Raw genomic sequence first — 16,482 nt, forward strand, 5'->3', positions numbered from 1 at the left:
ATATGAAATATACATAAAAAAAATTAAAAATAGAAAATAGTATTCAAAAAACAATGTTTAACAGCAACAACAACAATAATAATGATAAATATAATAATATGATAATAAATGGTATCATAAATATATAAATATAAATAAATATAATAACAATTATTAATGTACATTTGAATATTAACTATAAAAATTAGTATTAAACATGGTTTATTAATCTTATTCTCTAAAAATGCTAGGTTGTTTCAACCCATGTTTGGGTCAAGTATGGACAAACCCAACCGTTGGGTTTAAAAATGTAATAAAAAAATTTAAACACTTGGGTTTTTCACTATTTGACCAAATCATGGGTTAACCCAGTAGTTTAATATATTACTAAGTAAAACGTTCCTCCGATGATAATCAGACAAACATGAAAAAAGTAAATCTGAATTTCCATCACTGACCAAATACACAACCAAAAACCCCAACCACACCAGCCCAACACAGTCAACCTGAAAACCCCATACTTGACATTAGTTGTATGGTTAAATATCTAGAAAAAGCCTGCCAGTAATTTACAATATACTAACCAATAGCAAAATAACACACACACACACACGTTTTATGGAGACTCTCCATAGACATAATGATTTTTATACTGTACAAACTATATATTTTATCCCCTTTAACTAACATAAACCTACCCATCACAGAAAACTTTCTGCATTTTTACATTTTCCAAAAACATCCCTCAATATGATTTATAAGCGGTTTCCTCATTGCGACCAAAAAAAAATCCCAAAAAGGGCAAGGATTTCAGAAATTGCCATCTGTAAGGTTTACCAGGAGAGAGAGAGAGAGAGAGAGAGAGAGAGAGAGAGAGAGAGAGAGAGAGAGAGAGAGAGAGAGAGAGAGAGAGAGAGACACACACACACACACACACACACACACACTCGGGACTGTTTATAAACTGACAATCATATATTAATTACATCTCATCAATCTTGGTTAGTTGCGTGTCATTATTATCTTTTGGGACAGTGCAGGTGCAAAGGGCCACATTTAAACACGGTTTAATATCGAGCTCTGCTGAAAGCATTTCGATGAGTGAGTTCACACACACACACACACACACACACGGCCAATGCTGCATATGAGCCGTTTTAACCACAATCTGCTCTCATATCATAAGACCAATATGTGTGACCTTTTATCGCATCCCATTTGCTGTCTAAGCAAGAAAAATGGCTTAATAATTCCCACTGTGATTAGTGTCATCTGTCAGGGTGTATTGAGAGACTAAATCATGCAATTAGGCAGTTCTTTTCACCCCCAGAGTCAATTAGGGGACTTGATGTAGACAAGCTCTTTTAAAGTGCTTGAAAAGCAAGCTATGTTCTGTATTCTCTGTTGCGAGTACCAGAGATCAGTTCAGCAAGACGGCTTTTGTTCGACCCGGTCAGGTCTCCATAGGACGGATGAAGAGAAATTCAGCCTAGGCTTTGTATGTCTCCAGGGGCGCGTGCCTTCACAGCACAGGGTCAGTCACTGAACACCAGAGGTCAAACAGAATGAAGCCCAGCAGTCCATGAAGCTGTAAGGGAAAATTCAATAGGTCAACAGAGATGGGAAAGGAGAGGGAGAGAAGTTGAGAGGTAGAAAGCTCTGACTCAGCATTGTGGGAGGTCACTGAGGAGAATCACGTAGAACAGCAGATTGTAACAGTCTGTTCAGAGTGTCACATTGTCAGGTGAGCTTTTGGCTTTGCATTTGTGGAGTAATATTCAGAGGAAATATGTCTATTTTGCAGTAAATTATTATGTAGGGAAAATATATTTTTTTACATTTTCTGTAGAAAATGTGAGTGATGCTAAGGTTCTACAATGGCTGTAAAAAAATGATGATCTTTATCATTCTTTTGCATGGAAAAAATAGTAAAGTTCAGTACTTAAAGGGATAGTTCACCCAGAAATGAAAACTCTAATCATTTACTCACTATCATGTCATTCCAAACCTGTATGTCTTACTTCTGGGGAACATAGAAGAAGATATTTTAAAGAATTTTGGTTGTAATTAACCAAACTGTTTTGGTACCATTGAAAATAGACATTTCTCAAAATATCTTCTGTTGTTGTATTTTCTCGAGCACAAATTGTGTTTGTTCCGCCTAACTCAGTTCTTTTTTTGACTGTCAAACAATGACTACGTTTACATGCAGCCAACAAGCAGCATGTAAACGTAGTCATTGACGGACAACCTTAAGACGCAATATGCGTCATTTCCGATTCTTCTTCCTGTATCCAAAGACAACAACAACAACAGCAGCACGCGGATAATGAATAGTTCGGGGCAGATAGCGATCGCCTTTGTTTGCGCTTTGGTGCTGGCACTGACCTCGCTCCAAATGTATGCTATGCTGCGTCTCGCCATGTTTACTTCCGGTATACTGCACGCAGGTTTTTCTATGCGCCGAGAAGTTCCTCTACTCAAAAGACCAAGATTCCTGGAGAATAGAACATGCGCAGAACACAAATCATTATGGGGATATGCCGATACGAGTTTACATGACCAAAAATTCGGGTTAGAAAAGGGGCACCCCAGGTATCATATCCGGGTTTTTAAAATCCGGGATATGAGCATATTCGGGTTTTTGCCGGGGTTTACATGGCCATGCGTGACCGGGTTATTGCTAATATCTGGGTTTTGAACGGGTTATTGGCTGCATGTAAACGTAGTCAATGAGCCGGGGCAGTGTTGCTAACCTTGTGGACGAATAAATCCCCAAAAAATGGTATACGCATGTGCAAGATTCGATTACAAAGCACGTATGGTTAGATTTTTAACGCTAAGTGTATGTGTACAGCCAAATGCATAGCTTTTCAAAGTTTACTCCATGCGACAGCATCATAGACTGTAAAAAAATATGGACGTAGTGTCTGTGACGTCACTCATAGGTTTCTGAAGAGCATTTTTGAAGCCCAAAGTGGGCGGAGCCAGCGTCGCCATCTTGGCAGCGCGTCACTCCCGGATAAGCAAAAATGGGCAAAGAGGCGGGATTAGCGGAGGTGACATGACGGCTAACAGACAGCAGACAAACAGCTAGTAGTGGAGGCAGCTGCAATCCACCTGTCACTCAAGTGGCCACACCCTTAATTATGCAGAACTTTAAAGGCCCCCTGATATAGACAAGTTTTTCAGCTCTTAGGATGAATATGTTAGCCTTAATGTCATAAATAAGCTGGTGTGTTCCAAAACAATGACAAAATTCGCATTTAGGAGATATAAGCATTCAAAACTTAGAGTCTCTCACTTCCGCTAAAATGGATCACGGATTTGTATGGCGTCACCGCGGACTTCAGTTTCTCATCACATCTTCTGTCCAATCATATGCAATCTACCACCTGGCCAAAGCAACCCTGGCTGTACCTGACTATACGTTCGGCAGTAAACGCATGCTCAGTGTCAGCTGCTCGTGCTCACCAGTTCCATCAGAACTGTCGGAGTTAATGGAGTAACATACACTCCGGGATAGTATTTTGAGTCGGAGTGACTGTCAGGCACGTCCGAAAGTGAGTAACTGGATCAGCGCTGACTCTGTTTTGAACGATCCAGTTCGATTTGGTGAACTGGTTCGACCGGACATCACTACCGTTGTCACGTTACGGAGAAATATAGGTTGGAGATATGTGTTCGGTTGCTCAAACGCTCAAGTTTTATTCCGTTTTCAGAATGAAATGGCTAGAATTTATTCACACCTCTAACGCTACTATTGAATCAACGTATCAGCGCTCAGATTCGTTTCCATGGTGCTGTCAAGTACGACTCGCAGTCTGTGAGGAAAACAAAACGCTATTGGCTATTTGAAAAGGCGGAGAAGCCATTCAATATGTCACGCCTCAGCTTCCTGTTTCTGTGGAAATTAAGTCAACGCATCATACAATGCTGTCCGGGGGGCCTTTTAGGATTAATATAATTTAAATGGATGAGTTATAAAAATAATTCACCCCCTCACAGTTGTCATGAAGGGCAAAATTAGCTATATAGACCAAAAGCACTTTTTGTACCAGGCTGTAAACATATTTGTTTCTGCTGTAAAGTTGGGCATATTAACATGAGGGTCTATGGGATTGACTCTCTTTTGGAGCCTGTCTCTAGCGGCCAGTTGATGAATTGCAGTTTAAGCCACTTCCGTGTTGGATTCAAGACAGAGGGTTGGTGCTTGGATAGCATGCATGAACTTAGGTACTCAAAACGTGCACTAGAAAATTTTGTCTTTGTCCACTATTTCCAGTGTGTGCACTATTTCTCTCCAGAAGTTATGGCCGATAAAAATGTCTTAGCACAGGCATCTATTATTGTTGCTGTCTCCAGCAGTTTATCTTTGTTCCGTCTACTCTGTCTCTTTTTTCGACTGTAAAACAACGCACCTTGTGGACTAACTACTTTCATTATAGCAAAAAACGCTCTTGGCGCATGTGCGAAAATTTACAGCACCCTAGCATACGCGCAAATACCGAAGTATATTTTAGGCATATGAAAGAGCAATAGAAATTATTCATAATTATTTATAACACCAATAATGATGTCAAACAGGAAATTCCACCCCAAACTCGCCATTGTTTAAGGCTAGAATGTGACATGTCGGAACATTGCTCAATGTTTTAAAGCACCACAGAGCCACATTGTTTTACACTTTTCCGGAAGACAACCTAAGAATGGCTTACTTAGTCATCTTTGCGTTGTAATTGCGATAGTACAAACAAATTCTGCACATTTAATGCTATTCTAGTCTGTCAGGTTTACACTAGAAATGGTACTGATACATACTCAACCATCAAACACACACACACAAACACACACACACATGCAAGGAATCATGTGGGTGTTCAGTCAGTTCCTGTCCAAAAGTCATGGGTTTTAACATGCATTCCTCTTCCATTACACACACACACTTTTCCCCACAGTTACAATGCTGCAAAACAAAGCAATAGTGGCCCGTAGTGACTGGGCTGCTGCCGTTGCCGTGCAACCATCCAAACGGAATCAGTAAACACTGTTGAGTCTGCGTGCAGCAAGAGTCTCGTCTCGGCTCGGCTCTTGTGTTTGTGCAATCCCCTGTTGCGTTCATGTCCTTTTCCATAAATTTGCAGGGCTGCACAAACAACAAGCACGCTATGCTGACAGAGTTCAGTCACAGGTAAACACACACCAACACATTCACATATACATACAGCCTCGCGTACGTTGGAGACACTTCACAATGGTGTATTTTAAAGGGCCGATGGCCCCACTCAAGGCTATGGTGTATAGCCAGAACGCTTGGCTTTATGCCCAGACACAAATAGAGCAGTTCAGTGAGCACGTGCTCTCTTTCTCTCTTTCTACAACACTCTAGTCTCCCATGGCACACTCATGAATGGCAGCAGGGGAAAGGTCAAGCTCACAGTGTAGATATACAACATTACCTGACACAATCTAAATTTAGAGTTTAATTTACCGCTCATTGTTTCCATTAAACAGCCAATGGGAAAATGTAAGTATGCATGACCCATAAACTAATCATCCTTTCCACATGAGTACGATCAGAGAAGAGCCGAACACATAGTTTTTATGCCTTTGAGAGGCAGATCTCTTTATTAAAATCTGGAAACTATGCAATTTCACTGTGAAAAGTGAGTATGTGGTGAAAAGCTGTGATCATCTTTAATTATATTGAAATGCTTTAATCTCCCCTAATTTAATATGCAAACAGCCATAAAATCCCAAAGCCATTTTTTTTTTTAAATACTGCTTTCTTGACTAGAATGACATATAAACAGTGACTCAACCAATGGTGTGCTTTGGGGGCAGGGCTATTTGTTTTTCTAGCCAATAGCAGATGAAGGGTGTGTTCAGGAAACCTGTTGAGCAACAGTTGTTGCTTTTTTTTGCAACAGCAAAAATCCCATTCATTTTCTCCACAGGAAAATGTATTTTTAATAATTTTTAACTAACCTTTAAACTGAGAAGAAAGATACACTGTGAGCTATAATCATTATTTCAACTTATTTGTTAATTAAATAATTGTGTTTAGTGGGTTTTAGTGGGCTCAGGAGAGAAACTACATTATCCATGATTTCGCAGGGATGTTTCCACCTACCAGAGAATTTTGTCAAGCAAATTGCACCAAAAGAGCACTTTTACACCCCGATTCCCACAAATCATTGCAAAGGATGTAATCAAGGCAGTATTCCAACGGTCTCAAACTACTTTTGACAGATTTTCTAAGTACTTTTTTGTCTCAAATAAATGTTTGTATTGTGATTCACCTCATAGCTGGTTCGCTTGGTTAACAGTTTATAAATCTTAAAACAAAGAATTTTTTTTTAATTCCTGTGGTGAAATATTACTGGGAGAAATACGTCCAGAACCAAGGCAGCTGAAAATAAAAAAATCATAGATCTTACGATTAAAGGTACAGTTAGTAATTTTCCCCCTCATTACATATTTTTCACTTGAATAAATACAAATGTAGAAAATGATGTTGTACTCTTACATGAGTTGATTGAAGACTTCAGTCTAATAAAAGCTTTATAACTTAATTATAAATCGTTTAAAAATAAAACTTTTACATTGAACTGGTCACCTCAGGCTGCCATTTTGAGTTCACATGATTGGCTGAATACTACAAACTTCTCCTTATCTGAAAAAAATATTTGACTGCAATAAAGAAAGCAAAACACCACACGAATGTCACTTCAGGAAGTTGAAAGTTTCTGAAATCAGAAGTCCAGCACAGCCTTTATCTTGTTAACACCCCTGCTATTGGACATTTTGACTGCTAATTTCTAGCTAAACCATTAGGTGTCATTACCCAAGATGATTATATTAATTATTCTCTTGAAAAATGTTTGTGTTCCCCTGAGAAACTTTGCTTTCGAACTTTGTTTTTGTGAGCGAACACAAAGTGTATCGGGGGAACGCAACGTTTCTCAGGGGAACATTAAAATTTTGGGAGAGAACACAATCTCATATTTTTTCATCCATCACCATGTCCCTTTTGGGGCTCCGTACATTACATTGAGTGCACCTTTACAAGCTATTTTAGCGTAAACTTAATGTATTCAAGTTGATCTTGAACAAACATTATTAAATGTACTTTTGCTAACTCTGTCTGCCATTACTAAACATTCAGGCAAACATTCATATTGTTCTTTAATTTTAAAACGCCATAAGGCCAATGGCTGCAGTTTCGTTCTCATTCCTCTAATAACTGCAATACCACAGTGTCTGCCAGGTTTACAATGCACATTTTATATAATCTAGTTCATCAGTCATAAAATGTAGCCTATCACAGTAAATGATCTCCCTTGAGAGCAGAGAAGAGCCAAAATTACAAAAACTGGTTAACACACCCAACCACCATCATTAAGTTCATATTGAACATTTCCTACAGTACATCACGTGCATCAGTTAAATCAATCTGTTGTAACATTTATGTGCCATGTACAGTACATGCTCGAGAATGTTGATCTGGAGATTTAACTGAAGCACATGATGTACCAATGTTTCAAAGTCAAACTTTTTCAAACCTAGATCAATGTTATCAGCTGGAGGTGCTTTACGTCTGATGGGCTGGATCATTTTTCATGAAGGGGGGTAAATAGCTCATATCCGACAGAGGGGATGTTCTTGCATCGCCTCTTTAATTATTCAGTCTGAGAAAGCGATCCATTTGCCCAGTCCAATCCTGATACGAAGAGCTGTGCGACCACACGTCGTACATTTATGGCACATCATGTTCGATGTTCTTTCCTGGAAATGCTGGATCTACTTCTCTCTTCTTTTGATTTAAAACACTGCGGTTTAGAGTTTCTCCCAAAAGCGATTGATCTATACAGCAATTTTGCTGCATTAAACATGCATGAATTTTAATGACTGATCTGAGCCAGGCGAGCGTGTAACAGTAAAGCCTGTTTAGCTATATTGAGCCAAGAGAACTGGATGCTTTTCAACCACTATGTTAAAATCCTTTCGGAGGAAACAGTTGTGCTCAGCTGAAAGCAATTTAACATACATCATAAGCCAAACTCATTTGCTTCTCATAAATGTGGAATGATCTTGAAATATGTCTTGAAAATAACAAAGTCTGGATTGTTAAAGGCACCAGTGATAGCAGAAATACTTTGTAGGCATGGCGCCATCAACATATGTTTCTGTTAAACATTCTATGGCAGTAAATAACGTGAATAACAGCATAAGTTGTTCCCTGAAAGCTATTCAGTTGGATTTCTATTCTATTTTACATTCTTTTCTCCTTTTGTTTTAGATAGCGGTCAGCAAAACCTGAACTGCATCTATTTTAAGAGCAAAATAACAGGGTATATTTCACCGTAAGCTCTGGGCCCGCGTCATCTCAAACCCCATTGCTGAATAATAGATGGCATGTGCTGTTCTCTTATTCCCAGAGGAGCTTCCTCTTCCCTCAGGCCCACTGCGATCACCTACTGGGAGGCTCCCGAACACGGTTCACTTATTGGCCAAATGGATCCCAGTCTTTACTGCTCCAAAGACCCGGTCAAACCACACAAAATCTGCTGGGTTGGGAGAAAAAAAAAAGGAATCAGGGGTTGTTTGCAGCTTGGGAAAGAGTAGTCACACAAAGAAAAAGACGGGTGTTTCTTCCGACTTTTCACCTTGAGGATTTAAAAAAATAAACTCTAGTTTGTTTCTATAGTTACACTCTTAATTTGTCCATTTAATTTGAATTGTATGTAAAGATTTAGGCTATTGTGTTTGTTTAATCACATTCTATTATTACAGATGTGATAGAATTTCCATAAAAAATCGTTCTTTGTCTCGTCTAATTTCATATATAGCATTTTATATAACTTAAATACACACAGTTAATTAATATTTTCACAATTTTTCCCCCAATTTGACAAAATTACAGCTTGATTGTAAATGATCCACAAAAATGCTTTGTTCACAAGGGATATTACCTTCAATTTTCTATATTTTATTCACATCTCATATATCCTTTCAAACTCTTTACTGAGAGACTTTTGTTTGGTTGTGGTAGAACTGATTCAACAACTGAGAGACTCGTAATTTGTGTAAAATCATTAAACACACACAATAAATATTTAAATTGTTTATGAAATCGTCTAATAGTACATATTTTTATGATATTTTCTTTTTTTTAAAGTGGGACAAAATAATAATGTAAGATAATAAAATGTACACATAAAAGGCAAAAGTAATATGGTTTCCAAGACAAATCTATTATAGGGGAATTTTAGTTTTGGTAGAGATGACATCACAATTGAGGGTAGTAATCATTTTTGGAAAAATTTGATAATGAAAAAATGTTGTCTATGACAAAATCGACATGAAAGTAATTTATTTCATGTACAAAAAAATAATAATAAAATAGTGCGACCTTCTAAAAAGAAAAGAAACTGAATCAAGTTCTGAATGAGATCTGAAACTGAATCGGAGAACTCAGAGTATTCAGTATTTTACTGAATTTGCACAGTCTAAAAACCAGGCGGTAGTTTGATGCCTGTTTCCTCTCAGTGTTTTTTTTTTCTCCCTGTGGTTTCCTTCCTGTAATCTGATCTATGAACTTTTACTCTCAGCATTCCAGGAATAACCACCCCCCCTTCCACCACCAAAACACACATCCTCCACCGCCAGGTCATGACGAAATTCTCCACATATTGACTAAATGACTCACATTCCAATCACTTTCACATTGGTGAACTACGATAATGTTGTTCTGAACCATGAGCAGCTCCATTAGTGAGTCCACGGTATAATACTGCACTCTAATCCTGCATTTTTATCCACTCGAGAGGCCCAGTCTCTAATGCAGTAACATGATAGGCGAGGACCGCAGAACGAAAGCTCGGCTGCATAATGAGCAAGTTTAGGTATGATCTGCAATCTTTAGTTGTAGTCTTAAGTCTTATCTCCAGCTGGCCAGAGGGAAAGGCTGTAACGGGATCCTGTCCTGCAGGAGATGGGAAGGGTGGGTAGGTGGGTGGTCGGAGAAAGGCTGGAGGCATTTATGGCTGAGGGGCCGAGGGGTCTGGAGACTGAGATTCCACCAAACCCCCCTCGGTGGATGGGGGGGTACATAATGCATTACTGACATACCAGTGAAGAAGTCTGGTTTTCACAACCATTCTCATCCTGTCTTGTTCTCACACACGCACACACACACACACACACACACACACACACACACACACACACACACACACACACACACACACACACACACACACACACACACACACACACACACACACACACACACACACACACACACACATTATGTTCTTCTCTATTGTGACGTATATCCTAGTGAAACGTGTTCTCAAACAAGAAAAAATGCAGGGTGGGACTTGATTTGTTCATCAGTGTAACGTCACTCCCCTTTGTAATCACATGTATGTTTGTAGAGCCAACTATAAGGATGCCAGTAGACATGGATATAAGAACACTTTCCAATCACGGAATAAATGAAATGCTTATACATTACAATCGGGGGTTTATTATTGTTGCAATCTGAGAGAAGAGATTATGTATCAAGAGGGAGATTATTTTGATAAAAGCTTACAAGGGTACGTGAATTTTTTTAAAAAATAATGATGTGCACAAATAAATTATTTATAATACATACTGCGACATTCAATAAAAACAAGAATTGTCCATTTTGATTTCTGGGTGACTTTAAATTTGTTCTTTTGTGTGTGTGTGTGTGTGTGTGTGTGTGTGTGTGTGTGTGTGTGTGTGTGTGTGTGTGTGTGTGTGTGTGTGTGTGTGTGTGTGTGTGTGTGTGTGTGTGTGTGTTTGTGTGTGTGTGGCCTGGTAAACCCTACATTATGGAGACAAAATGTCCCCAGAAAGATGGCGATAGTAATATTAGTGTAAAGGGATAGAATATTAAGTTTGTACATTATAAAAAATCATTCCATCTATGGGAAGAACCAATTTTTGACCCATCAGTGGGTTGCAAAGCTAATTTTTAGAGTGCACACACACACACACACACACACACACACACACACACACACACACACACACACACACACACACACACACACACACACACACACACACACACACACACACACACACATTGTGTTTCCATGTTTTATGGGGACTTTCCATAGACATAATGACTTTTATACTGTACAAACTGTATATTCGTATCCAAAAACATGATTTATAAGCTGTTTTCCTCAGGGGGACCAAACATTTCTGTATAGGTTTACCAGCCACACACACATTCCCCCTTTTTCTCATACTAACTATTGCATGATATCTAGCACATACTCTCACCCCCACCAGGGGTTTATGATTGCTTTTAACACATTCCTTGCATGTGCTAATGTAAGATCGGTTTCACATACTTAAACATATAATCTCTGGTGGTAACAGAGATGAACCCGTTGGGCAAATGACTAACGCGGATGATGGAGTCTGTGGTTTTGAAAGCGTTGTGTTTCTCACATTAAGCAGTACGGATTGCTGCCTCACAGCCATATCGTATCACTTCTTGTGACAAGAAGATGGAAAAGGAACTGCTGTTCTAGGTGAAGGGTCAGTCTGGGATTATAAAACAAGTGTTTTTACATGCTACGTATCCCATGTTTCTCTCTGTCCCGTCCCTCCCCCTGCTGTGGTATTAGAATATTATACCTCATTGTCAAGGACTGCATTCTCCATGATCCTCCCTGGCTCTTAACCACACATACCTGTCACTCATCAGCCCTCATCACAAACACTTGCTGCGTCACAATCCAGAGGCCGCATTCGAAGGCCGAGTGCGTCACCACCGCTGAGCGACGAAGGCTGTCCCAATTCGAAGGCTCCTTCAAATGCATCCTTCGTTTCCCGAGAAATGAAGGAGACAGCAGATGGATCCTTGCATAGCCCAGAATTCACTGCGCGCCAGTGACGACAGGATTTTTTGTATTAGAGAAATTGCCTCATTAAACTTTTAAAAGCAAGTTTTGTGTTTCAGCTCACTCAAATATCTAATGATACAAATGTAAAAAAAAGAAACACCTTTAAAGCGGTTTAAAAAGTTGACATATCTTACTAATGCCGAGTTCACTGCACACTTTTAGCCCCGGTTCTCACTCGCCGAAAGGTTTTGAGAGATCGCCGACAAATGCCCGGAATCATAATAATAATAATAATAATAGACAAGTGTGTGTTTTACCAAAGACGAGATCGAGAATCGCCGATGAGTTGCCGTGAGATATTTGGAATGCTAAATATCTGGACCTGTCAGTGATTAAAAATCCTGCTATATGAAAGTGTTCTGACTGACAATTACATCGGCGATGACCACCAGCCAATGAGAGAGAGCAAGATAAAGGGGAGCAGGATGTTCGGGGAGGAGTTATAGACCAGAATATCAGTATCTTAATAGTTAGATTTACAATTATATCAAACAGAAATAAAGCACAAACATTTGCTTGACCAGAAGCAATAGCAGCGCATTGCAAAATTATTTATTTACCCCCAACTCTCTTCGCAGAACACACAATCCTTGCTCCCCGCGTCTCCCCAACCATTTCCTCCTGCATAATAGATTTTTCCTTTTCTCCTTTTCGCTGTAAATCAGCGCACAGACAATTTGGATCGCAAGCTTCTTGCGGGCTATCATTTTTAATAATAATTTTGGTCTCACGCACGCGTGATCTTGCATTACTTCCTCATCACTTCTCGCGTGTTTGCTTGTGAAACGTAGTTGGCGGACAAGACAGATTGTGTCTGCGATTCTTGTCCTCGATCCATCGTGCAGTGTGTGGACACAGCAGCAACGGAATGTTACCCCAGTCGTGCAGTGTGAAAAGAACAGTGACCTGTCCCCTGACTACTTTGAATATCAGGCAGTGTGAAGTCGGCATAAGATGCGATACAGTTTATACTCTTATTATACACAGAAATGGACCATGGTGAACATTATTCCCAGACAGCAACATAGTGTCGGCCCAGATCTGGCCCACATCTTGAACACTTGGATTCCACACGGCCCAGATGTGGGCCGGATCTGGGGAGACAATATGTTCTGGGTTTAGACAGTTTGCGAACCCTGTTTTGTTTTCAGACAGTTTAATATAACTTTCAAAAAGGTCTAGTACAAACGTTACTGTCACTCATCAAAGACAGCTTTCGTCGCTAGGCGACAATAACAATCATCCGTAGTCTAGACCTTCCCATTGAACAATGCTCAGTCAGACCTTCGAAGGATGCAGCCTGTGAATTGGGACGCAACTAGTACTATAGCACACACAAACACACACACACACACACGCACACGCACACTCACACGTGGTCAGGCCTCATCAGAGTATACAGACTCACTTACCTTCCTTACTCATCTGAGGATTCCTTTTGTTAGTCTTCCAAGTCCTGTTTAAAGTCTTCCCAGTCATCGTCCTGTCATATTCCCATCTCTTCTGCTGCCTAGTATGTTGTCGTCGACCTACAAAAGAGAAGACTGTATCTCAATCCATCAAATTATTCTGAAATGATCTTCCAAAGTCTCTACTCTGCTGTTGTATCTGTTCCTGCTGTTCCAGTGTGTTGTTGATCTGCCGTCATCATTGTGTCTGTGCCATACCATCATCCTACATGTATGTTGTAGGTCTAAAATATTGGGCAGTCATGAGCACTTGGATTGCAGGTCTGTTCTGGTCACGGATAGTATGGAAAAACTATGCTAAATGCATGTAGTGCAATGCTAATTGACAATATAATTATAATTAGGATAGTTAAGGACGTTTGCTTTCCTTATCTTTTATTGGTAACGTCAAAGGTTGTGCATTTAATCAATCGCTGCTCTATTTTATCTTAACTTGATCTGCTGCTTGCTGGATGCCTAATTAGCATAACATTCTTGAAATTAAAGAAAAAAACTGATGGATTTGACAGGTAATGCATCATGAATGCACAGTAAGCTGCATTAGATAAAACTATATTAAACGCAAAAAAATATACAGCACAGACTGCAGTACATTAAATGCAATAAGGAAAAGCATAGTTTCATGAAGTGAATTATTGGCTGTTGAAACAACAAAAACCATCAAAATAAAATTAAAAATAGATATTTAGAAACCAATAATAATAATAATATATTGATAAAATAACATTCACTGTTAGTTGCATTAGATAAAAGCATAGTAAATGTAAAATAAATGTCTAAAATACAACGCAGAACACATTAAATACGACGAGGAAAAGCATGGTTTCATGCAGTGCATTATTGGCTGTTGAGAGCAGCAAACCATCAAAAATAAGACATACATCTAACAATAATATGTATTATTATTTTGAATAAAAAGTATTCTGATGTTGCTTCGCCCCACAATATCCATTAAAGCTATAGAATCTTGGGCCTGAAGCAAAACCAGCTGAGAACCACAGAGTACTTTCTCGGATGTGAAATCATAAACATGAAGAGTGGCTGTTTAGCCTTATTGTCAGGTGGTTCTAATATCAGACGAGGCTCAGCATATCTGATTTGATTAGTAAAGAGATCCACAGGAAGTCATCCTACACCTCTCACTGTACCACTTCCTGTTAGGGGCTGTACCAGAGGAAGTTGCTCAAGTTTCACAGCAGAAAAAGTTGCATACCAGATACTGATATAATCTGAAGAAGATTTAAAGGCTACAAAGCTTTAGGTTGTCACATATCATAACTGACAGCTCACAAAATTGCATGCTCTACCCTAATGTGCCACGCCCCATAACTCTCCACGGGAGGTTCCCGCCGGTGAGAGGAATACTGCCACCCTCTGGAGAACAATTCGTTTTTGCTAGGACAAGAGGTCTCCTTTGAACTTTACCCTGAGGTCATGCCTGACTCTCATAAGCGCTGGAGTCCTGTGGGGATAATTACTTGAACAGACACCTCAGCAACCGTGGAAACACGAACGAGCTCCGCTGTGATTGGTGGACGGGATTCTTTCTATCGGTCATATTCTGAACTTTGACCTGCTGAGAATTTATAGTGAAGTATTACGTGAATCAATTCTAAAGTTATCGTGCATGGTATTTTTTTTTTTATTAATTCCGAATCAGTTTAATAATTATTAATTGCAATGCTACAATTAATAAGCTCATTAATTAATTGTAGGATTTTAGTAAATTATGGATTGGGTTAGGGATTAGGTTTCAATTTACACAAATATCTAATGATACAAAAAAAAAATCTTTAAAGCGGTTCAAATGTTGACATATCTCACTAAGATGCGAATGCGATACAGTTTATACTCTTTATATACAGAAATGGACCATGGTGAACATATTCCCAGACAGCAACATAGTGTCGGCCCAGGTCCGGCCTACATCTGGTACACTTGGATTCCACATTAAACATTATTAAACATCATTCTGAAACATACTGAGAATTGTGACGCACCAAATGAAGGAACATTTATTTTTCTGGGAATGTTTGCCAGTTCATAGACAAGAACTAGTTGGACTGTTATTATGAAATGTTATTTTGTGGAATTTTATCCACATAAAAAACAATGTGTTCATAAGGGCCTCTGACAATGGCTGGATCCAAAATCACATACTTCACTACTAGGGGGGAGGAGCTGTACGTCAAGCTCCACCCATTGGCTCTGCAATCTCTAAAATGTTCTATTTATTTTAAAATGTAATTGTGGTGCATTCTTAACTTATGACCATATGAACTTTATGATCCTTAAAGCTGCAGTCCATAATAATTGGCGGTTAATAAAAATAAATGCATGCAACTTGCGGAAGAACATTGTAGCCTGAGCTACTTCCCAGACAGCAACATAGTGTCGACCCAGATCCGGCCCACATCTGGTACAAAAATAGTCAGAATATGAACACTTATTATAGGTGTACCGTAGTGATTCAGGATAAGACAAAACACGGTTTGGAAAAGATTCATGATGTACTCACTTATTATGTAGATTTTGTAAATATTGAACACAAAAAATAAGTTACGGACTGCAGCTTTAAGCATTATTTAAGGTAATAATAATTACAGCTTGATTGGAAATGGTGCACAAGAATATTTTGGTCACAAGTGATATTTACCTTCAATAATTTTTTTATAATTCTAGTCATCACATAATCTCAACCTCTTCACTGATAGACTTTTGTTTGGTTGTGGTAGAAATGATTCAACAACTGAGAGACTGAGATTCATCATTTGAGTAAACATAAATAAATAAATTACACACAATAAATAGAGAAATTGTTTATGAAACTTTATTATAGTGGACTTTTAAAATGTAATAAATATTAAATATTTTTAAAAGTAGCAAGTGGGACAAGTATAAAATAATAATGTACACATAAAAAGGCTTTTTCTTTTCTTTCTTTTTTAGCAAACTAAAGTAGCAAAAATAATATGGTTTACAATTTTTATTTTAAATGTGAAGTGTCACAGGGGAAATTGAGCCTTTTGGGCACGCTGTATTGGATGGAGGTCTCCGGATAAGGAGTTACCGGATCACAG

This window comes from Siphateles boraxobius, unplaced genomic scaffold, assembly GCF_051911475.1.
Source record: "Siphateles boraxobius isolate OS27281-9 unplaced genomic scaffold, OSU_SipBor_1 5, whole genome shotgun sequence".
Classification (NCBI taxonomy): domain Eukaryota; kingdom Metazoa; phylum Chordata; class Actinopteri; order Cypriniformes; family Leuciscidae; genus Siphateles; species Siphateles boraxobius.